The sequence below is a fragment of the Leptopilina heterotoma genome, unplaced genomic scaffold (assembly GCF_015476425.1).
Source record: "Leptopilina heterotoma isolate Lh14 unplaced genomic scaffold, ASM1547642v1 Lhet_0, whole genome shotgun sequence".
Taxonomy (NCBI): Eukaryota; Metazoa; Arthropoda; class Insecta; order Hymenoptera; family Figitidae; genus Leptopilina; species Leptopilina heterotoma.
Window position 1 is genome coordinate 2,355,617 of NW_025110811.1, and position 24,570 is coordinate 2,380,186.

General features: G+C 21.4%; 1 protein-coding gene across 2 annotated transcripts in view; it reads right to left on the bottom strand.

The window, feature by feature from the left end:
* LOC122505299 (organic cation transporter protein-like) overlaps positions 1 to 24,570 on the bottom strand; it is a 98,930-nt gene that overhangs the window by 69,183 nt on the left and 5,177 nt on the right. The window contains exon 1 of one of the 2 annotated variants that reach the window (XM_043616920.1): positions 12,526 to 12,733. The exons of the other annotated variant lie outside the window; for it this stretch is intronic. The gene's annotated coding sequence lies outside the window, so the exon portion shown is untranslated. Of the gene's footprint in view, positions 1 to 12,525; positions 12,734 to 24,570 lie in introns of those variants that run through there. 2 annotated transcript variants of the gene reach the window in all.

A 24,570-nucleotide genomic window follows, 5' to 3' on the forward strand; every position in this document is an offset into this window, starting at 1 on the left:
TGCGTAGAATTTTATAAAAATTTGTTTTAAATAATTGAATTCTTTTGCAAAAATTTTATTTAATTAGTAGATATTGAAAATCATTGAATTAAGGAAAATTTTTGAAAATAATTGAATTTCTCTAAAGAATTTTGTTATATTTATGAAAATAATTGAAATTTTGACGAGAATTTAAAAAAATTTTTAAACACAATTGAATTTTTGCAAAGAATTATATTACTTTTGAAAATAATTGAATTTCTGTAATCATTTGTAATTTCTGCAAAATTAAATTTTTTTTTAGTGTTTTTAACTCAAAATCTTCTATAAATCCACTAGTTTTAATAATTTAATATATTAATTAAATTCATTCAAAATTGAAATTTTCAAAAATTTTACATTGAAACCTTTTGAAGAAATTACTGTGAGAAATATAAAACATTGAATGTTTTTTTTAGAATTCGTGGTAATTTAATAGTTTATGAGGCAAACAAAAAAGACCCAAAAATTCATAATTTTCTTATGAATTCAAAAATTTAATTTTTTTCTGTACTTTTAAAAAATTTCCCTGACTTTTCCCTGACCTGTAACATCCCTGACAATACATTTTTCTTCTCAAAAAACAAGAATATTATCAGAAATATGATGTATCAAAGTCTTCCCAATAATTCTAAAATGAGAAAAGCAAAGATTGACTTTTATACAACTTTTATTGCCTCAATATTGGATTTTCTTCGAATGAGATGAAAATTTCCCTTGTATATTTGATATTCATGAAGGAAAAGGAAAATAAATACTTTTTCTAGTTGAGCTTCGTTTTTTATTAAAAGAAAAAGAAAAACGACAAGACATAGAGAGTTTGCTGTGTGCATAGGACCAAAAAAGCAACGCGCGTCTTCTCATGACTTATGCATAGAAGCAAACTTCTCGCGTGAACGATCGTTTGTCGTCTTGAAAACCGTTCTGTGCACATACACTATATGAAGATGACATATATATAAAAATTCCAAATGAGTTACTCCAAATTAGAGCAAAATTTCATCAATATAAAAGTATAGTACTAAATATTATTCATGCGCAAATATCAAAAGTCTGAAATATTAAAATTCAAAAAATTTTCCTAAAGAAATTTTCAAAAGAGATTATTTCTTATTTATAATTCAAAGATAATAAAATAGTAAACAAGAACTATAAGCGGAGAAAGCTTCGATATAGAAAAACCTCGAGACGTGAAAAATGTCAAGAAAAAGCTTCTTAACAAGATTTTCTTTTTTTCTCTGAGGAAAGTGAATTTTTCATACTCAAGTTTATACCTAAACTTCAACTTCTATACTCTCTACTCAACCCAAACTTCTCTACTTGCTATAGAAGACGAAAATTACAAGCCTGAAATGTTTTTACGAAGCCGGATAAAGCGAAACTTTTGTTTGAATCTAAAAAGTTGGGACTTCTACTTCTATTTCGTTTGGAAATAAAAGTACTCTCTAAATTTGAATCAGTAAAAATTGTCACTAATTTGAAATAGTGATTTTTTACTCTTCAATTAGTATACAGGCTTCGTACTCGATAATTAATTTGAAAAAAGTAGCAAAAAGTGTCTCAAAGACAGAAAAAAAGTAGGTATTAAAAATGTAGTTAATATCGAAAAATAAAACTTGCCGACTCAATTTTTTTATCATTTCTTAATTACATTCAAAATCAATTCATATCAGAAAGTTCTATCCAAGAATTCAATTATTTAAATACAAAAATAAATAATTTATTGAATAATTGAATATTTCTTAAATTTCAATTCTTATAAAGAACATTATCAATTTTTTTTTAAATAATTGAATTTTTACGAAGAATTGCATTAAAATTTTTGATATTTTAATTCATTCAAAAAATGTAATTAAAAATGAAGAAACAAATTATATCAAATTTTTTTAAATAATTGAATTTTTTCTAGGAATTTTATTCAGATTTTTAAGAATAATTGCGTTTTTAGAAGAATTAATTTAAAAATTATATTAAAAATAATTTAAATCCTGTGATGAGTTTTAATATTTATCAAAATAATTGAATTCTAGAAACGATTATTATTAAAATTTTAAAAAATAATTGAATTCTTGCGAAGAATTTTTTAAAAGCTATTTAAATAATTGATTTTTTTTAAATATTAGGAAAATTCTGTTTTAAAAAATTAAATTCCTGTAAAAATTTCTTTATTTACGAAAATAAGAAAATTATTGTAACAAACATTCAATTGTTATACAAACAAAAAATTATTATAACAAACATTCAATTATTTTTATAAATAAAAAAATTAAATTTTTGCGACGATTATTATAAACATTTTTTTTTAATTATTCAATTCTTTTGGAAATTTTTTTATTAAAACATCAGATATTAAAAATCATTTAATTACGAAAATTTTTTGAAAATAATTGAAGTTTAGAGAAGAATTTTATTATTTATGAAGATAATTGAGACAAGAATTTTTAAAAAATTTTGACAATAATTGAATTATTGCGAAGAATTCTATTATACTTTTGAAAAATAATTGAATTCTTGAGACGAATTTTATTATTTGTGAAAATAATTGAATTTTTGCAACCAATTTTATTGAAATTTTTCAAAAATAATAATTGAATTCCGAAGAATTTTATTATTTTTAAAAATAATTAAATTCTTGTGAAGTTTATTAATTTTTTAAAGTAATTGAATTCTCGCGAATAATTTTATAAAAATTTATGAAAACAATTAAATCCCTGCGAATAATTTTATTTTTCGTGAAAATAATTGAATTTTTTCTGAAGAATTTTATTAAAATTTCTTTCAAGAAATTTAATTAAAAATGAAATTGAAAATAATGATTAAATTCTAATAAACATATTATATAAACATAATTTTAAATAATTGAATTTTTCGAAGAATTCATTGAAAATTGTATTTTAAATAATTGAAATCCTGCGATGAGTTTTAATATTTATAAAAATAATTGAATTCTAGCAACGATTATTATAAAAATTTTAAAAAATAATTGAATTCCTGAGAAGAATTTTATTATTTATAAAAATAACTGAATTCTTGCGAAGAATTATTTTATAAAAGCTATTTAAATAATTGTTTTTTTTTTAAATATTAGGAAAATTCTGTTTTAAAAAATTTCTTTAATTGCGGAAATAAAAAAATTATTGTAACAAACATTCAATTATTATACAAAACAAAAAATTATTATAATAAACATTCAATTACGTTCATAAACAAATTATTCTTTTGGAAAATTTTGTATTAAAACAGCAGATATTAAAAATCATTTAATTACGAAAAATTTTTAAAAATAATTGAAGTATAGAGAAGAATTTTATTATTTATAAAGATAATTGAAAATTCGACGAGAATTTTTAAAAAATTTTGACCACAATTGAATTTTTGCGAAGAATTTTATTATACTTCTGATAAATAATTGAATTCTTGAGACGAATTTTATTATTTGTGACAATAATTGAATTTTTGCAACGAATTTTATTAAAAATTTTTCAAAAATAATAATTGAATTCCGAAGAATTTTATTATTTTTAAAAATAATTGAATTCTTGGGAAGTTTATTAATTTTTTTTTAATAATTGAATTCTTGTGGAGAATTCTATAAAAATTTCTGAAAATAATTAATTTCCTGAGAATAATTTTATTATTCATGAAGATAATTGAATTTTTTCGAAAGAATTTCATTAAAATTTTTTAAAATAATTAAATTCTTTCAAGAAATTTAATGAAAAATGAAATTGAAAATAATGATTAAATTCTAATAAACAAATGATATAAAAATCATTTTAAATAATTACATTTTTCGAAGAATTTATTAAAAATTGTATTATAAATAATTGAAATCCTATGATGAGTTTTAATATTTATAAAAATAATTGAATTATTGCAACGATTATTATTAAAATTTTTAAAAATAATTGAATTCCTGAGAAGAATTTTCTTTTTTTTTTATAAAAATAATTGAATTCTTGCGAAGGATTTATAAAAATCTATTTAAATAATATTAGTAGAAATTACTATTTATTAATTATTAGTAAAATTTACTAATTCAGAAGCAAAAATTCAGTCAATTGTTCAAATTAGTACTAATTAAAATTTAGAGAGTATTAGGAAAAAAAGACTTCTATACTTAATATTGGATCAATAAACAAAATGCAAATATAAAAAACAAGTTTTCAATGGAATTGTTTTCCCTTTCTATATTCAGTTGAGGAATGATTTAAAGCATTCTTTTTTTTGTAAGAAAAAAATATATCGCGATTTTTCCTTGCCTCTTGAGAATATAATTTAGTACGTGCGATTGAAAACTCAGATGATCGATTCTTCTTCGAAATAACAAGTATGTCACATTTACACATCAGAAAATAGAACAGTGGTTAGAATCTACACGTATTTCAAACACGTATACATAAAAGTTCTAGGAACAAAAAAAAAAAAAAAAAAAAAAAGAATCGATTCATTTTCGTTTTATTGGTTCCATTTATCATAGAATTCCATCTTTCGTATCCTTCAGACTTACTTTTTTTCGTATTTGATCCTAATGGTCCCTTTACTTTGAAAATCAACGAAAACTTTCAGTATTTGTGATTAAGTCTTCTTAGAAGTTTGGTAATTAATACTAGCAAAATATCGCTTCATTTTTATTAATATATTAATTAATTCGTTCATTTATTTTTCATTCTCTTTTAATAGATAAATAAATGAATGACTGTATGCCAGAATAAGTGAATGAATGAATTATTCATTAATTAAAAGAGAAAATTAAAATTAATTAATGAAAGTTTCTTTCAGTTTCTATAAATAATAAGTCATCTTTTACTAAAACTCTAATAATGAAAAATATTTCTTTGATTTTATTTTTAAATTTGTATTCATGAGTTTAATTAAGCGCTTGTGAGACACTTTGACGTCAGCAATCGATTTATCAAAAATTCCCAAGCGACTTATTTTTTGGGTCTATTTCTAAACTACTACTAATTTGTGACGAGCTGCACCTAGAGAAATGATTTATTTGATTTAAATAAAATTTTTTTCAAACAAATAAAAAAGGATATTTGTCACAGAACCAACTAAACTTTTATTTAGCTCAAATAATATTTTTTATTTGAATTAATATATTTCGTTTAAATATCCATTTTTATTTAAATGAAAAAAATTTTATATTTTCTTTAAATATATTTTATATTTAGAGCAAATAAAAAACATTTTTCATTTTAATAAATCCTGTAAGCATTCTAAAATATTAAAATTCACTTATAACCTTCAAATAAATTTAACAATCACAATCACTAATAGAACTTTTAATATTCATTAAAATAAATGTTTATTTTTATAAGAATATTTGTTAAATAAAGTCAGATTTTCTTATTGTTAGTCATTTTACTTTACTTTTTCACTTCATATGTAAAAGTCCACTGTCACATTGTTCTCACAAAATCTCAAATAAGACACTAAAATGTAAATGAAATCACATACAAATCTGTTACTTTGTACTAATTAAAATTTTCACTTAAAAAGAAAAATTCTGTACTTAAATTAATTAAATTTGTTAACTATTTATGATGAATAAACCTCTTATACTTATACGCGTTAAACTGTTAAAAGCAAAACATCTTATTGTTTTACTATAGCAATGCAATATGCGCAGGCGTCTACTTATAAGTCAAACAAACATTTATTTGAATCCAATATATTTTTTATTTGCTACAAATATACTATTTCATAAACTGCAAATATATTTCTTTATTTTAGATTAATTAGTGCATTTATTTGAAATAAATATTAGTTTATTTATTTTAAATAAAATATTTATTTGCAACAAATAAATTTTTCTTAAATATACACTTTTAGTTAAAATAAATAACTTTTTTCTCTGGGTGTGTTGAAAAAGGATTTATTACATCTACAGGCTTCGTACTCGATAATTAATTTTTAAAGTGTATAGCAAAAAGTAGTCTTTAAGACTGAAAAAAGTAATAAAAAAAGTAGCTATCAAAAATTAAACTTGACTTCATTTTTTCATAATTTCTAAATTAAATTATTACATTCAAAAATAAAGTAACCTTTATTAAAATAAATTTAAATAAATAAATAAATAAAATCTTTTTAAATAATTTAATTCCTGACAAGAATACAATATTATTCATAAAAATAATTAAATTCCGGAAATGAATTCAATTATAGATAAAAATAATTGAATTCTTGTGAAAAACTTTATTAAATTTTTTTTATAAAAAATTATATGAAATTATATGAAAAATTTTTATGAAAATTGTATTTTAAATAATTGAATTCCTGTGGAAATTTTATTATTTATGAAAATAATTAAATATTTTGAAAGAATTTTATAATTTTTTTAATTGAAAATAATTCAATTATTGTTAAGAAGAATTTCATTAAAATTTTTTGAAACCAACTAAATTCGTTCAAGAAATTTAATTTAAAATGTGTTGAAAAAAATTATTAAATTCTAATGAAGAAATAATAATAAACATTTTTAAAATAACTGAATTCCTTCGAAAATTAAAAAAAAAATTAAGAATAATTGCATTTTTCGAGGAATTTATTTAGAAAATTGTATTAAAAATAATTGAAATCCTGTAATGAGTTCTATTATTTATAAATAATTGAATAATAGAATTCCTGACAAGAATACAATTATTTAGAAAAATAATCAAATTCCTGAGAAAAATTTAATTATATTGATAAAAATAATTGAATTCTTGTCAAGAACAATATTAAATTTTATTTATAAAAAATTGAATTCTTGCGAAGATTTTCATAACAATTTTTTAAAATAATTTATTTTTATCTAAAAATTTTATGAAAATTGTGCTTTAAATAATTGAATTCCTCTGAAAATTTTTTTATTTATTGAATAATTGAATGTTTGCAAAGAATTTTATCATTTTTTTTCCATTTCTAAATTCTTATTAGAAATTTTTTATTAGAATAGTAGATATTGAAAATAATTAAATTATTTAAAAATTTTTATAAAATTTTTAATAATAATTGCATTTTTCGACGAATTTATTTAAAATTGTATTAAAATTAATTGGAATCCTATGATATAAGTTTTATTATTTACGAAAATAATTGAATTTAAGATAAAATTTTAATTAAATTTTTTTTAAATAAATGAATTCTAAGAAGAATTTTATAAAAAAAATTTTTAATAATTGATTTTTTTAGAAAAATTTTATGAAAATTGTACTTTAAATAATTGAAATCCTGTAAATTTTTTTTTTATTTATTGAAATAATTGAATGTTTGCAAACAATTTTATAATTTTTCTTTAATTTCTGAATTCTTATTGGGAATTTCTTTATTAAAATAGTAGATTTTGAAAATAATTGAATTTCGAAAATGTTTTGAAAATAATTGAATTGTTTTAAGATTTCAATAAAATTTTTAAGAACAATTGCATTTTTTGAGGAATTTATTTAAAATTGTATTAAAAATAATTGAAATCCAGTGATGAATTTTATTATTTATCAAAATAATTGAATTCTCGTAACGAATTTTGTTAAAATTTTTGAAAATAATTGAATTACTGAGAAATTTATTAGTCATAAAAATAATTGAATAGGAGTTTTTGAAAATAATTGAATTTCGTTAAGTATTTGTGAAAATAATTGTATCGTTTCAAAGAATTTTATTAAAATTCTCTAAGAATAATTTCTTTATTTCAACTGTTAGCGGATTTAAAGTAGTATAAAATAAAAAAAGAAAAAAGAAAAAAGTAGCTTTTAGTTCATAAATCGAAAAAAAAAGAATCCAAATATTATCAAATTGTAAAAAAAAAGTAGTAAATATAGTAGGTTTTGTAGCAGATAAGTACAAAACACGACGAGTACAAAATTTTGAGAAAAAAAAGAAAATTAACATAATTTGATCATCTAAAATAAAAATTCTCTACAAAAAATTAATAGCAAAACAAAAGTAAAATTCAAATAAACTTTTTTTTCAAGTTAACGAGAGGAGTGATTAATTAATTACTCAATCAGTAGCACACTATCAATTACATTGTTTCCATCCGATTGATAATTATAAACTATGCCGTTAAACGATGAAAAAAATTATCTCTCTTCCTATTGTTTTTGTTTTTTTATAGCATTGGAAAATTGATGTTCCAGTATATTATACACGAGAACGATGTATTTTTGTAAAAGAATCAATAAAAATTAATTGTTTTCCGCACGTGGAAGAAGGATAATTCTTCGAAACTATTTCCGCAATATCGATTGAGCTATAATTCTTTTTACAAACAATAAACAAAACAAATTTGTTCAATTTTAAGATATTTAATTTCCACTACTTTTAATTTACATAATTCATTTATATGAAGAAAATGAAAATTTCAAATGCGAAACACAATAATAAACGGAAATCTGATAATATTCAATTCATTGATTTTTATTTTCGTAAAACAATTATTACAAAGCAAAATTTTCCTTTATGAATTAAAAATACGTTTTTTTTTATAAAATTTATAAAAATTTTTAATTATTTTTTAATTTACCCTACTGTAAATTTTCAACAATGACATTATATCAGATTGTAAAGGGAATTCTTTCTTTAATCTACTTTATATTCAAAAGAAATGTTAAATAAAATTCTCTTCCTAAGAAACAAGATATCATCAAGATTTAAATTGTAAAAAACAATCTCGTTTCTCTCTTTATTCCAAACGAGCAGCTTCCTAAGTTCTTACCACTGTCTTTATTTAAATTTTCCAGGAAATTTTTATGTAATTTATTTATAAACCAATCTTTCAAGTTTTACTTTTAATTCAATTTAAATCAAATTCAATTGATTATTTAAATTTAAAGAAATTAGAATCAAACGAGGATTAAATTTTATTATTAATCGACAACATAGTTACACTCTAGGTAAATGATAATAATGTTTTTTTTTTAAATTAAATATTTAATAATAATTGACTTTTTGTTGCGTAAAATTAGAAAATACTTTTCATCTAATAAAAAAACATGTGATTAAAAAATTCTTATTTCGAATATTTGATTAAAAAAAAATATCCGAATGTAAAATTGTTTCTATATAAATAAAAGTGAGCAGAAGAAAGTTCAATGATAAAATTAATCTCAGACAATATTATTTATACGAATGAGAAATTAACCCTAACCTCTCTTAAATCATTCTCACTGCATAAGAACTGATATTAATATCAATTAAGATGCGTTAAAGAGCGATGATTTTGTTTCTTAATCATTTCAATACTATATAAAAATCAACACATAGGAAAGTTTGACCACAATTTTTATTTAAAATAATCAATTATTTGTTTAATTATTAGCAAGCAATTTATAATTTCAAAAAAAAAAATGATAATCAACAATAACTGTAAATGTTATTTACTTGATCGATAAAAACTGCAACGAAATGAAAATCGCATGAGAAAAAGTTTCCTATCAATCGATCAAAGTTTTCATATTTAACAAATTGTACAAATAAGTCTGAGATAACATTAGTAAGTCAGGATTCAATATTGTATACAAGTCTCCAGTTTCTGATAACTAAATGATGCTTCCCGTCCATTGTTTACAGAATACATTGTTTTACAAATAATAATTATAACATAATAATTATCTGCATCTGTATTAAAAAATATATTTTCTATACTTTCTTTTATCCGATCAAAATTATTTCCAATAATTATTGGAAATAATATGGAAATAATTTTGAAATGTAATTACATTTTAAAATTATTTCCATTAAATACATTCCAAAATTATTTCCAATATTTAATAAAATAATAAAATAATTTTGAAAATATATGGAGAATAATTTTGAAATGTATTTATATTTCAAACGGCATAGTTTATAATTATCAATTATTTTCACAAATTCTTCGAAATTCCATTATTTTAAATATTTACTATTTCAACAAAAAATTCCCCAAAAGAATTCAATTATTTATAAAAAGAATTTAATAAAGTTCATTTCAAGAATTGAATTATTTTTATGACTAATAAAATTTTCAGTAATTCAATTATTTTCAAAAATTTTAATAAAATTCGTTATAAGAATTCAATTATTTTTATAAATAATAAAACACACCACAGGATTTCAATTATTTTTAATACAATTTTAAATGAATTTCTCGAAAAATGCAATTATTCTTAAAAATTTTTAAACAATTCAATTATTTAAAAAAAAACTTTCGAAATTCAATTATTTTCATTATCTACTATTTTAATAAAAAAAATAACCAAAAGAATTCAAAAATTAAAAAAAAAAATTATAAAATTCCTTGCAAACATTCAATTTTTTCAATAAATATAAAAAATTTCACAGGAATTCAATTATTTAAAGAACATTTTTCATAAAATTTTACGATAAAAATCAAATATTTAAAAAAAATTTTATAAAATTCTTCATAAGAATTCAATTATTTATAAAATATAAATTTCTTTGTAGGAATTCAATTCTTCTTATAAATAATAAACCTCATTACATGATTTCAATTATTTTTAATACAATTTTAAATAAATTCCTCTAAAAATACATTTATTCTTAAAAATTTTAATAAAATTCTTTGAAAGAATTTAATTATTTAAAATTCTTTATTATAATTGAATTGTTTTCAATACAATTTTAATAAAATTTTTTGAAAGAATTTAGTTAGTTTAAAAAAATTTTCGAAAATCAATTATTTTCAATTTCTATTATTTTACTAAAAGAATTCAGAAATTAAGAAAAATATTTAAAATTATTTTAATAAATAATAAAATTTTTGCAGGAATTCAATTAATTAAATTACAATTTTCATAAAATTTTTCTTAAAAAATTTTTATTAAATTCTTCGCAAGAATTCAATTTTTTATGAAAAAAATTTAATAAAGTTTTTCACATAAATTCCATTATTTAAAAAAATCTTAATAAAAATTTTGTTATGAATTCAATTATTTTCGTAAATAATATAAAACTTATCATAGGATTGCAATTAATTTTAATACCAACAATTTTAAATAAATTCCTCGATAAATGCAATTATTCTTAAAAATTTTCGAAAGAATTCAGAAATTAAAAAAGAAATACCTAAAATTATTTTTATAAATAATAACATTTTCACATGTATTTAATTAATTAAAATACAATTTTTATAAAATTTTTCATAAAAAATCTTTTATTAAATTCTTTGCAAGAATTAAATTTTTTATAAAAAGAATTTAATAAAGTTCTTCACAAGAATTCAATTTTTTTTTATGAATAATTGAATTTTTCTTAGGATTCAATTACTTTTAAAAATTTTAACAAAATTTTTCTTATGAATTCAATTATTTTCGTGAATAATGAAACTTATCATAGGATTTAAATTAATTTTAATGCAATTTTAAATAAATTCTTTGAAAAATGCAATTATTCATAAAAATTTTATTAAAATTTTAAAACAATTCAATTATTTTCAAAAAAAAACTTTCTTTATAATTAAATTATTTAAAAAAATTTGCATATAAATTGTTTATTACAATTTAATAATTATTTTTGATTTCTTTTTAATTAAATTTCTTGAATAACTTTAATTAGTGTCAAAAAATTTCAATGAAATTCTCCGTAAAAATTCAATTATTTACAAAAATTTATGATAAAGCTCTTTATAAGAATCTAATTTTAAGAAATATTCAGTTATTCAATAATTTATTAGATTTGCATTTCAAAATTATTCTCCATATATTTAGAAAATTATTTTCAATGTGATATACATTCGAGAACAATCTACTAAAATATCTTTCTCATTACTATAATTTGGAAAACTTCAATTAATGATATTAACGAACTGGATCATTTATCTAGAGACTAAAAATAACTATCTCACTCTCGATGAAATATGAAACAAATCCGAAAATAATGAAAACCTTGAATGACTGGAAAATGAACAAAAAAAAAAGGAAGAATGTAATATTAATCTTTGCACGTCATGCAAAACTTTCCGTGTTGATCAATATTAAAAAAATTAAAAACCATTTATCCTGTTAGCAGTCAAATTTCAATTAATATCACTTCGACTGTATAAAAATGTCGACGCTCGATTCCTAATCGAATTTTATATAAACTTTTCATAAACTTTTTATTTTAAAAAAATCAGAATTGTAAAAACTGAAACCAAAGCGAAAAGAAAAATCATAATTAAGAATAAAAAACATAATTAAGCATTCAGTTTATGCTATTAACAATTTTCTTTTAAAAACAAAAACACAAAATTGGATGTAAATCCGGTAAATTTAATAACAGTTAAGAAATTTAATGACTATATTGATAATAAAGATGATAATAATGATGATTATAATGATTTTAGCATTTCTATTTTGCATCAAATTTCGAGCAATTTTTAGCAAAATTTTGTTCAGAATTTTAAAAAAAATTTTCTTATTTCTTTGTTTTAATTTTTTGCTGGCAAGACGTCGTGGGGTAAAAAATCCAAGTATTGGGGTGGGAGGGAGAGGGGGTGAAACTGCAAAACATCAAGTTTGATTTTTGAGAATGGAAACTCACCTCTTCTAGTTTGCGGTTTCCGTAACTAAGGAGGGAAATGGACAGGAGAACTCTGTTCACCACTTCACTCATCACAGACTAACCTTGCACTAAACTCCACTATCTCGTTACTCCAACGATAACAAAACATCACTCTATATAGATATTTTTTAGAGGCTCCGTGCATCGTTTAGACACACAACTCGACCCTAATGTTGCAACTAACATTAAACTGCAAAAGATGAATCATTAACATCAAATACATTCTCGTTGTGATTGTGCGCAATAAAATGTCCAGAGAATAATGTAAAATTTCTAAATTTTATTTAATATACAGATACACCCGAATGTTAAGAAGAGAGGAAAGAATAGAAACTCAAGAAGAGAGTTTCATTCAAATAGCCAAAAGATTTACAAATCAATTTATCAATTTGGTCGAAACAATCAATCTCAAACTAAGCTCGAGTCGAATTAAGCAAATGACTATTTACTATTAAAGATTAAAGACGTAAGAGGAAAGTAATAATGTTCTGCTTCGAGAATTATTGTTGGAGGAAAAAATTTATCAATTTTTTTTTCCTCCGGCAAACAGAGTAAAATCAGTTTATCAATCTGGTCGAAACATTCAATTTCAAAACTAAGGTCAAGTCGAATTAAGCAGATAACTAAATAATATGAGTGATTCTCCACGAAGTGGTAACTTTTAGATCCTTTTGACTACGGTAACTTTTTTTAAAACAAGACCTTCCGATTTTTCAACAGAATTTAAAAATTACAGAGAGGGTTCCAGCTACATTTTTAACTATATTAACCAAATGATTTAGATCTTTCATAAAATTATTTTCATTGTAATTTTTTAAGAGGAATTCAATAGTAAGAAAATATTTTGACCCTTTTTGAATTTTTGTTCTTCTCAGGCCTCGCACTCATTTACTAAAATCTACTATTTACTGCTTTTTTTTACTATTTTGCTACAATTTGAATACTTTTTTTTATTTGTTACACTAAAAACTGCTTTTTTCCATGTTTGAGAATTTACACTACTTTCAATTTGTTAAAAGATGAAATAAAAAAAAATATTTAATAAAATTCTTAAAGAACGATTCAATTATTTTCACAAATTTTTCGTTATTCAATGATTTTTAATATCTACTATTTTAATAAAAAATTTCCAAAATAATTGAATAATTTTAAAAAGAAATTTTTTTAAATTCTTTGCCAACATTCAATCTATATTAATAAAACCAGACTTCTGTCTGTACATTGCTCCAATCTTGAAAATTCTTATATATTTTTTCTTCTTGAGACATGAGAATTCGAAAAATGTAAAAAAAAAAATGTCTGTCTGTCTATCTGTCTGTCTGTCTGTCTGTCCTTCTGTCTGTCTGTCTGTCTGTATGCAAAACTTTGTTCGCGCATCACTTGAAAACGGTTCAACCGATTGAAGTGAAACTTGGCAGTCTATTAGGTATTAACGTAACTTAAAATCATAGCCTTATCCGATTAAAAAATATTAACTTAAACGAAAGTTACGACATTTTTTCAAAAAATTCGAAAAATCAAAAAAATGAAAAATTTTTATTTTTTATAAAATGGATGAAAAACTATCCTTAGCTAACTTTTTAGATAAATACAACCCATTTCTATACTAAAATTTCAAAAAAAGACGTATTTTGAAATTTTTTTCGATTTTTCTGATCAAATTTTTTCTACAAAAATGATGATTTTTGATTTTTAAACAAGCTTTTTATGGAAAGTTATTAAACTTTTTTTATTTAAAGACCAGTATTTAAAGCAAGAAATTTGCCTCATTGGACCAAAAAAATTGTTTCAATATTCAGTTTTTAAAATCAAGAAAGTTATACAGAAGTTAACAAAAAAATGTTCATATAAATTAAATGTATCACTGCTACTCAAAGGGTTAAATATTAATTAATTCTTGCATTAAGTTGGTATTGATATTTTCTAATTAATTAATTAATTTGTTTTCTTGGTAACTTTAATTTCAATTTTATCATAAAAATAGAAAAAAATAGGAATTTTAAATATAAAATTTAAAAGTTTAAATATTTTTACCCATAAAAATTGAAAATATTAATATCTAATTTTTTTGATTTTACCTACTTATTACTTCTAAATAAGATGTTTTTTGTTTTTACAAATTATGATCCAAGATAATTTAGTAATACTGAAATAGAAATGTTTCATATTTCTTATCGAATTTAATTAACAAGAATTTTTTTTTAGTTTTACAAAGCTCCTGGAGAATAATCCCGAGTAGAAATTTTGACAGGGGCCTGGCCGGGTCCAGACCGGGGTGAAACAGGGAACCCGCCCAGCGCCATGACGAAAAGCCCGATTGGACGAGCTACCAGGCCGGGGCCCGGTCGGGTTCCCAGTTTCATGCGGGGTCAGAGCCCTGTTAGGGCTATTTCTGCACGGGATTTAAAAACTTGCCAAAAACAACCAATAGTGGTCACCTCCACGTGGTGCTTCTCGGAAAAAAGATAATAAATGGTTTTTTATAAGCTCCAAATGCGAAATTCTAAGACTGCAAAACGGGCCCGTCAGCACTGAAAAAATTACATTCTAATTTTAAGAAAAACTTCTTAAATATGCGCCAAGAATATTCCCCACTTAAATTAAGTAGGAAATATTCTTACAATACTAATTTTCTTCTTATTGTAAGAATATTTCCCACATAATCTAAGTGGGGAATATAAGAATATTAAGATTTTAATATTAAGATTTTCTTAAAATTAAAATGTAATTTTTTCAGTGAATGTCTGCAGAAAACTGGCAAAAACTACTGGACCTATACTGGCATTCAAAACGTCTCATTGCTGGTAACGGGACTTAGCACGGACCAATAGTGGCACATTATTATCAGACTATTAGGCTAAACTTTTCTATTTATGATGGAAAGTTGTAATTGAAAGTATTGGATAAAACTGAATTCTCGGATTTTTGGAAAATCCGTGACAAAAAAATAAAAATCACAACTTTCCTCGCCTCGAATCCTCTTGCAATTTTTTTAAATGGATTCTGATTATTAAGAGAAAAAAATGCTTGCGAGGCGAGGAAACAATAATTTAGTTGAATTTCTAGGAATTTCGGGAAATCCGTGATCCTTTTGTAATTTTTTCAAAAGGGTGTTAATATTAAAATAAGCAATTAGCTAAAGTAAAAATTTTCGTCGAATGAACGTTGGTATTTTCAGTTTCAGAATATTGGGACGTTGATCGGCTCAGTAATGGCACATTAATAGTAAAAATTTTGTATCTGCAATGATGGCAAAATATAATTGCCAATATTGGGACGTAGTTAATTAATAAAAAATGGAATAATTTATATTAGTTTTTGTATTTTGCCAATACTGGGAAAGTAATGGCAGTGAATATTGAGCCGTTAACGTCTGCCGACGTCAAACAGAAATTAACACCACAAGAGTAGTCCCAATAATATCGACCAAGACTAGGTGACAACTTTGCCAGTACTGGGCCGTTATTAAGCCATGATGGTTTTTACATTTGGGCGATTTTAAAAATTGTAAACATTATCATTTTTCTTTCCTTAAAATTTCGTTTTCTTCTTCATTAATTAATATTAATAATCATCAAGAAAATTATTTTCAATGTAGTTGGTTAAATACCAATCAATACTCAATATGGAAAACTATAAAAATACTAAGAAACACGTCGAAGACGGGTATCGCAGCTATTAATATATAACTAGGAATAACAATAACTAATAACCCGTCGAAGACGGGTATCGCAGCTAGTTATTTTAATAAATCCAATTTATTTTAATACAATTTTAAATGAATTCCTCAAAAAATGTAACTATTCTTAGAAAATTTAATAAAATTCTTTGAAAGAATTCAATTATTTAAAAAAAAATTTAATGAAATTCTTTATAATAATTGAATTGTTTTCAATATAATTTTAATACAATTTTTTTTATTGAATTCAATTATTTTCACAAATAATATACAATTTTCAAAGAAATTTAATTATTTAAAATACAATTTTCATAAAATTTTTTGAAATAAATCATTCTTTTAAAATTCTTCTCAAGAATAAAATTATTTCAAAAACTTTATTAAAATTCAATGACAAAAATTAAATTATTTTCATAAATAATAAAACAAGATTTCAATTATTTTTAATATATGGGTGATTCTCCCGAAATACTCCTTTTTGTGAGTTACAAACAGAAAAGAAAAAAAATTATTATTTATGGATTAATGCAGTCAATTATATTGAGCTTTCAAAAATCTACCACCTCTATAGCATGATCATGCTAACTTTTAGCTTTTAAAGTATATATTTTAAATTAAAATTTACAAAAAAATTAAGAGGTTAAAATTTGGCGCCGGCGTTTTTTATTATATATATTTTTCTATTTACAAAAAATTATTTAAAAATTATAATTTATTAATATTATCTATAAATTTTATAGATTTTGAAATACTTACAGTTATCAAAAATCTCTTTAAACAATTGTCAAAAATTATTTTTCATACATTTTAGGTTCACTTTTCACTGGCAGTTTGTAAACAACCGACAATCATATCAATTTTTAATTTTTATTCAAAAAAGTGAGAGGAATGACGGGTGAGAGGAATGACGATTTCAACATTTTTTAATTTTATTTAATTGACAAATAATTTTCCTCCAGCTTAGAATGCCCTATCATGTTTATAAAGGATAACTTTATGTGAAAAAAATTTGCGATCAATTTATATATATTAATATTGTTTTTATTAGGGGTGAGAGGAATGACGCTTCAGGTTGTGAATCTCTGCTTATGTCTCAATTTTAATTTTTTTAACGCAAAATAATGACATTTTTTAAAAAGTAACTTAAGAAATTAATATTAGAGATGTTAATTTAAATATTGATCACAATAATTAATCAATATCTCTACCCACAGCAAAAATATTGGATAATATTCAACGAGTGAGAGGAATGACGCGGTACTACATGACAAATTTCATTTTCTATATTTAAAAAAACTACACGACATATTTTATTTATATTTTTGAAAATTATTCTTAAATATCATAACTTTTAGAAAAAATTAATAAAGTACCAATTTTCATGTTTTAAATAATTGTTTTACCTATTGAAAAAATGAAAAGCACTTAGATGACAGGTTAGAAAATCGATTTTGAGGTGGTAAAATATTTTAAAAATGTATTAAACAATAAAATTTTACAACTTTTTCTTGCAGAACATTTAGAAAAAGTGATAAAATAGGGAAATATGACTTGGTATTTTCCCAAATGATTATAATTATTTAGAAAATCTTGATTACATGCAAAATGAGGTTTTTTGGAGAATCACCCATATAATTTAAAATTAATTCCGATATAAATGCAACTATTCTTAAAATTTTTAATAAAATTCTTTGAAAATATTCAATTATTTAAAAAAATTTTAATAAATTTTTTTAAAGAATTCAATTACTTCAATTTTTGGAAATATTCAATTATTTAATAAATTTTTTTTTTGTATTTAAATAATTTTAATTTTTGTTGAACTTTTCTAATAAAAATTGATTTAAAATGAAAATTCATTTAAAATTTTAGATAATAATAATTAAATATTAAAAGCGTTATAGTGTGAATTTTTAAAAATTGTAATGAAACTCTTTATAATAATTCAATTTTTTTTCATTATAATTTTAATATAATTTTTTTAATGAATTCAATTATTTTCACAAATAATATACAATTTTCAAAGAAATTCAATTATTTAAAAAACAATTTTCATAAAATTTTTTGAAATAAATCATTTTTTTTAAATTCTTTTCAAGAATGCAATAATTTTCTTAAATAATAAAATTCATCGCAGAATTTCAATTATTTTAAAAATAATTTTAAATTGATTCCCCTAAAAACGCAATTATTCTTAAATATTTGAAAAAAATTCTTCGAGAAAATTCAATTACTTAAAAAAATTTGATATAATTTGTTTCTTAGAGTAAAATAATTATTTTTAATTACATTTCTTGAAGGAATTTAATTTTTATCAAAAAATTTAATGCAATTCTTCGTAAAAATTCAATTATTACAAAAAATATTGCTTAAGTTCTTTATAAGAATTCAAAGTTAAGAAATATGGAATTATTCAATTAATTGAATTCTCGTAGAACTTTTTAATAAGAATTGAATAAAATAAAATGATTAAAGTTTTGAATAATTTTACCTATAAATTTCAATAAAAAAATGATTGAATTTTGAAAGAATTACTTTTGTAGTTTTTAAAAATAGTTAAATTTCAAAAATGCGTTACATTGAAATCATTTGAAATATTTTAACTCATGTACACAAAATTAATTGGTATTTAAATATTTATTTAAAAAAAATTATTCTATTTTTGAATGTAATTAAGAAATTATAATAAAATTGAGTCGTAAAGCTTAATTTATCGATAGAAGATTTAAATTATTTTCTTGATATAACTTAAAAATGTAGCCGAACTTATCCCTTAATTGTTTTGAAAATTTCCTAAGTAGATATTTGTAATAAAGCTCGAAAATAATTATTTTGTTGCTATTTGAACTTAATTTTTTTTTAATAAATAATAAACTTCAGAGCTTATATTTTAAATAATTTAACCCCTTAATTGTTTGAGGAAAATACAACATGATTGTCCCAAAATGCCCAGCGGAATTTGATACTTTTTCAAATAGTATAATATATTTAAATTATAACTAATTATTCAATTATTTTCTAAAATATCATAATTGACCCTTATAATTTCTTATAATATTGATATAAAGAAAAATATCTATCAATTTATATACAAATTATATTTATTTTGAGTGATAGTGAACACGACCCACGGGTGGGTCGGAAACAGGCAACGGGTTAAATTATTAAAAATATTAATTTCTCTGAAAAAATAAGAATTAGGAAAATAATTGAATGTGAAGAGTCACCCTTATCATTTCACAATAAAAACACATGAGAGGAAATTAATAATGCACCGCGTGAGAGAATTATTGTTGTCGAAAAACTTAATGAATTTTCTTTTCCTCCACCAAACTCTATAAATTCATCGATTCTTCAATAAATGATGCTGATCATTAAAATTTTAATATGCTCAACAATCAATGGCATTATTTTTATCAACGAAAAAGAAGCGTCGCTTTTATTCTCGAGTAAAAATAAACTCCAATTTAAGTGTTAGGAAAAAATTCTTATTTATACACTATTCACGAACAAGTTTATTTTTAAAATAGCAGCACTGAAAAATTCAATTACCCTTTTGAAATTAACTGGAAAGCAGTTAAATTAATTACTTAGTTAATTTTTAATTTTAATTACTACTTTAGTTAATCTATAACCCTATAATGTAATTGTTTTTACTGTTTTTAAAAATTTTTTTCCATAGTTAGAAAAATGTTCAGTTGACTTAAATAATAATTAATTTTCTTGGGGGTTTTTTTGATTTGCCACAAACAAGAATTTAATTTTCTTTTTTCCTGACTTCTCCCAGTTTTCCAAACAATTTTTTTAACAAATTTTAAAAAATTTAATTTTTACTTTCCACTGATTTTACTTTTTATTGATTTTCCTGCTCAGTTTTTCTAACGATATCAAATTGAGACAAATAATGAATCAAAAGTGGTGCGAAGCAACAGTTTTGATTTAATTTTCTTTTTTTTCCCCCGACTTCTCCCAATTTTCCAAACAATTTTTTTAACAAATTTTTGATTCGTTCTTTGTCTCAATTTAATATCCTTAGAAATACTTTGTGACCTGTGACAACTCTGGATTAAGAATCTGACGTATTTTTCAAATTTCAAAATGGCGGACCCAATATGGCGGATAATTTCAAAATTGAAGCGATTTTATTAAATTTCTTTTATTTCTGGGTCCAATTCTAAATTTTTACCCACAGAAATAATGATTTGCAAAATTGAAATTTAAAGTACACAAATAATTCACGAAAAGTTTTGTGATTTGTTTTTTTTTAAAAAAAAGGAGAAAAAGGGCTCCACAGTTTTAAGAGACAGACCTAGTGGCCCCGATTACAATGAAAGAGAGACATCCATTGTGCAAAACCCACGAAGATGGAGGCAACATAATGAAACTAACTGGCTTGGTCTGATCAATTAACCGACCCAAGCATGGCATAATATTTAATGCGTAGTCGCGGGGACACGTCACATTCGATAGTATTACACGGAAATCCTGAGGTTAGTCCAACATTAGGGCTCTTTATACCCAGGTTCCTCATCAAATCCAACTTTTATTGTCGCATTTTATTTCATTCCCTTTATCCTTCTTTTCATTATTATTATTATCATCATTATTCATATTCTTATCCTTCGAGTAATTATATTTCAAAAACATAAAGCACTGAGAAAATAAACGCTGCAGAAACTTTTTATCTTCCGTGTTTAATATTTGCTTGGAAATGTCGGCACTTAACTTTTTTTTTCTACTTAGAACACGTCGTCTCACTCAAGTGCAACCTATACTACTTGCAAACCTATCTAGTGGTAAAACTCCAGATAAATCAGACACAAGTACATAAACATTGTGATGAAAATTAGTTTTCAGAATTATTCGATTATAAATTTTTTAAATTAAACTATAATAATCCTCTTATTCTTTCATCAGGGTTTCTAAAAATTTCTCCTTATAAAATTCCATATTTTTTCCATGATTTCCAGGTGATAAATAATAAAATTTCCATGACACATTGAAACAAAATTTTTGTTCATTAAGTCAGATGAATGTCATGAAAAAAATTTTTTGTCAGAGAAATTAAGAAAATTGAGACTTTTTCGACTTTTCTTCCAAACATTGCAACAAAATACCACAATTTTTAGTAAAAAAAAAAGTGCAACTTATTTTAATTTTTACAATGCAAAAAATAACTACAAACAAATCTTTCAAAGTATTTTGTTACAATTTTTAAAAATCAACTTTTGAAGAATTTTAATTGCAAATTTTAAAAATAAATTTAATTATAAAAAATTAACATTTTGGAGAAAATAATAATGTTAAAAATTTTTAATTAAAATTCATCAAAAAATTCATTACTATTTTTTAAATTACATATATACAAAAATTCTTTTAAGAAATACAATTATTTTCGAAAAATTACATTAATAAAATATTCTTAAAAACTAATTATTACAATTGTTTTGTAATAATTATTTAAGATTCAAAATTTACTTTTTGGACTTATTAAAAATTTTGAAAAATCATGGTCCTGTTTATAATTAATATTCTTCAAAAAGAATACTTTTATTAATACTTTTCAAAAATTAAATTATTTTTAAAAGAATTTTGCAAATTTTAATTGTTTGGAAATTTTTCAAAATTGAAAAACTATTATCGTTCAAAAATTATTTTAAAATATTTTTAAAAAATTAATTGTAAGAATTTCTTTATTATTATTTTTTGAAAATATTATCCCTTATAGTAACTTAAGAAAAACCTATGGAGAGTCACAATTATTATAAAAAATTGACTTTATGTATTTAAATAATTTAATTCTAGAAGAACTTTTCGAAAATTATTTAAATTAATTCATTCAGAGATGAAGTTTATTTGAAAATTGTAGAAAATAATTAAATTCAGGAAGAGTTATAATTGTAATTTTTAGAAATTATTAAAAATCATAAATTTTACTCATTTTCCGTAAACATTAATATTTTCCTACTGTAAAAAGAATTTCGTGAGGGAAAGTAATTTTAATTCTGCAAATTTTTCTCTTTTTTATTTATAAAAAATAGGAAATTGTTAAAAAAAATTATGATTAAGAAATAGGAATTAAATATCCATTTTATGCACAATTTTTATTTCTTAATAAGAATATTGTTCACAAACTCATTCTTTGATTTTGGAAAAAAACATTACATATTTCAGTTTCTTAATATTTTTGTAGAAAATTTACAATTTTCATAAGGAAATAATTTACATAATTTGTATTTCTTAATTACAATTGTTTTAATAAAATTCAAAGTTTTTTAAAAATAAAGAAAAAAAAATGTTTATAAATTCTATTTGTCAATTACATATTTTAATTAAAAATCAACTTGAAACTCTTCAAATTTTTAGAAAATAAAGGAAACAATTTTACTTAAAAAAAATGTTTTGTCAAATTTTTACGAATTTTTTTAATTGTAAAATTATTCGAAAACATCAATAACTTTTTTTTAAATAAATATTTAATTATTATTATTATTTTTCCATAGGAATTACGATATTCAAAAATTTCAAAATCAATCTAAACATTTAGTTATCGAATTAAGAAAAAAATTGAATTCTTTCGTGGAATTTTTTTTAAAATAATTGAATTTTTGCAAAGATTTTTACTATTTATAAATATAATTGAATTGTTACAAAGGATTTATTAAAATTTTATAAAATAGATGAATTTATTCAAAAAATATTATAAAAATTTTTTTAAAAATTGAATTTTTGCAAAACATTTTACTATTTATGAAAATAATTGAATTCTTGCAAAAAATGTTATTATTTATCAAAATATTTGAATTCTTTTGACGAATTTTAATAACATTTTTAAGAATAGTGACATTTTTTAAGAAATTCAATTAAAATTGTATTAAGGGCATTTGACAGTTTCTGCAAAGCGTGTGTTCTAAAACTGTGACGTTATTATAAAAATATTTAAAATTTTATTATAAAAAATTATTAATTACATTATTTTTCTCTTAAAATTCTTAAAGTTTTGAATAATTTTATTCAAAAATTCTAAACAAATAAAAGTAATTGAATTTTGGAAGAATTACAATTACAATTTTGAAAAATAATTAAATTTCAAAAGGTTTTTCACTGAAAAATTAAAAAATGAAATGAAAATTTAATTCCTATGAAAAAATAAATAATAATGGTTTTAAATTTTTGTTTTACAAAAAGTATTCAAGTTTTGATGTTTTGAATAATTTAATTTAGAAATTCCGAAAAAAAATTTGTTTCTTTAAAAATGTAATTAAAATTTATTAAAAATAATTGTATTTACAAAAATAATTTTTAGAAATTCAAAACAATAATTGATAATTTTCGAACTAAAGAAACTAAAAAATATAAAAGAAATGATTGATTAAAACAGTATAGAAGAATGAATACATTCGTAAATTAGAATAATTATTTGTATTCCAATTTGAATGGGGAATGAATAATAGAGGATTAATTCGGACAAATTATTATTAAATAAGGTAAATTTGTATAAAATGAGAGATGAAATATGCCCCAACAATTGTGAGTTAAGAAATTAGGTTAATAAGGGCCGGTGAATTCACATCAATTTAAGATATGAAATTGTTTGAAACGATAAATAACAATAATTCGAAATAAAAATTAATTTTAATATAAGAAGATTAAAATATTTTCTTAATTTAAAAAATGTGTCTTAATTTCAGATATATGGGAACTAATCTTCAAACCTAACTATCTTCAATCAATTCTTATAATTTTTCTTATTTTAGAAATATTTCTTATTTTTATTTTTTTTCATTACAAAAAACGGAATGAATTTAAAAAAATAGCTTTTAAAACTTAATTTAAATCAATTTAAAAAAAAGGAAAAAAAAAGTATAATATTTACATGCAGGCTTGCATTAATAGAGCAAATTGGATGGACTGCTATAAAAGTAAATCAATCGATGCGACTGCGGTTCCAATTTCCGCACTTCTCAATTATATGTTCCGCTTGAGAATCGCACACAACGGGAAACAACCGAACAAGAGGCGCGTATTTCTAACAAACCACATTTCAGACTTATCGCAACAAAAGAGGAAATACAAATTCATTGCACTTTTTTTTATCAATGAAGAAATAAATTGCATTTAGAAAAGGCAAACTAAAACTAAATTATGAAATACTAAAAATAACCAGATTTTTTTTTTAAATGCAACTTTTTAAAAAATATTTATTGTATTTTATAAATAAATATTTAAATAAAAAAATAATAAAAAATAATTTTTGGTTTTTATTGTATTTTATAAATAAACATTTAAATAAATAATAAATAAATATTTGTTGTATTTATTGTATTTAATAAATATTAATATTT